At 35.2% G+C, this 1295-nt stretch overlaps 1 non-coding gene across 1 annotated transcript; it reads left to right on the top strand.

The window, feature by feature from the left end:
* Nucleotides 1-455: 455 nt before the first annotated feature.
* On the top strand, nt 456-527 carry TRNAQ-UUG. The gene has a single exon. It is a non-coding gene; the product is annotated as a tRNA-Gln (tRNA).
* The last annotated feature ends 768 nt before the right edge of the window (nt 528-1295 follow it).

The following is a 1295-nucleotide window of genomic DNA, read 5'->3' as shown; positions in this document are numbered from 1 at the left end:
TTTCTGTATTAACCTTCTTCTTACCTACTTTAGAAACAAGTATCCGATGTTTTATTATTACTTTGCAGTCCCTGAGTCTCTGTTTATTTATCCTTTAACCCATTATCTTTCTTTTTAAAAAAATTTAAGTTTATTTATTTTAATTAGAGGCTAATTACTTTACAATATTGTATTGGTTTTGTCATTATCTCTTTGTTTTTCAGATTTCTACTAATCTGTCTTCAAGTTCACTGACTTTAGTCTTTCATCTTCATTCTGCTATAGAGCCCATACCATGAAACTTTTTACTCTTGATATTGTATTTGTCAGCTCCAATATTTACCTTCAGTTCTCTTTTTAAAAATAATTTCTACATGTTTGCTGAAAACTTTTTCTAATTATTTTAAGAGCATCATATCAATTTCCTGAAAGATGACTAGAGCAGCTGTTTTAAAGTTTTTGGTCATTCTCAAAATTCCCTGGTGGTCTAATGGTTAGGACTCAGTGCTTTGACTGCTGGGGTCCAAGTTCGATCCCTGGTCAGGGAAACTAAGATATTTCAAGCTGCATGGCACAGCCAAAAATTAAATAAAGTCTTTGGTAATTCCAATATCTTAGTTATCTTGGGATTGGCATCCATATTTTACCTTGAGAATTGGTTACATTTTCCTGGTTCTTTGTATATTGAATAATTTTAGATTGCATCTTGAATATTTTAAAAATTATGTTGTGAGAATATAGGCTATATTAAAATCTTTTGTATGATGTTGGTTTTTTGCTTGTTTTAGGAAAGAGTCAATCCAGTTAGGTTGAAATTAATGTTCTGTCTGTCTTGACTTCAGTGGATAGTAGCTATAAAGTCAGTTAAGAGTACAAGTGTTTGTCCTACTCTTTGGCAAGCCTTTCACATGAGTCTCAAAGATTCATCTGGGACTGAACCTGTGAACCTTTGTCTCCTGCCTCTGCAAGTGGATTCTTTACCACTGTGCCACCTGAGCTACAAATGCTATACAGTAGAGTTTATGTTCTAGCAAAAAAATTTTTTTTTAATTTATTCATTTTAATTGGAGGCTAATTACTTTACAATATTGTACTGATTTTGCCATACATTGACATGAATCAGCCATGGCGGTACATGTGTTCCCCATCCTGACACCCCCTGACACTTCCCTCCCCATCCCATCCCTCTGGGTCACCCCAGTGCAACAGCCCTGAGCATCCTGTCTCATGCATCGGACCTGGACTGGTGATTCGTTTCTTATATGATATTATACATGTTTCAATGCCATTCTCCCAAATCATCCCCCCCCCAAAAG

Source organism: Bison bison, unplaced genomic scaffold, assembly GCF_000754665.1.
Source record: "Bison bison bison isolate TAMUID 2011002044 unplaced genomic scaffold, Bison_UMD1.0 scf7180017854009, whole genome shotgun sequence".
Classification (NCBI taxonomy): Eukaryota; Metazoa; Chordata; class Mammalia; order Artiodactyla; family Bovidae; genus Bison; species Bison bison.
This window is presented reverse-complemented; position numbering and strand designations above follow the sequence as displayed.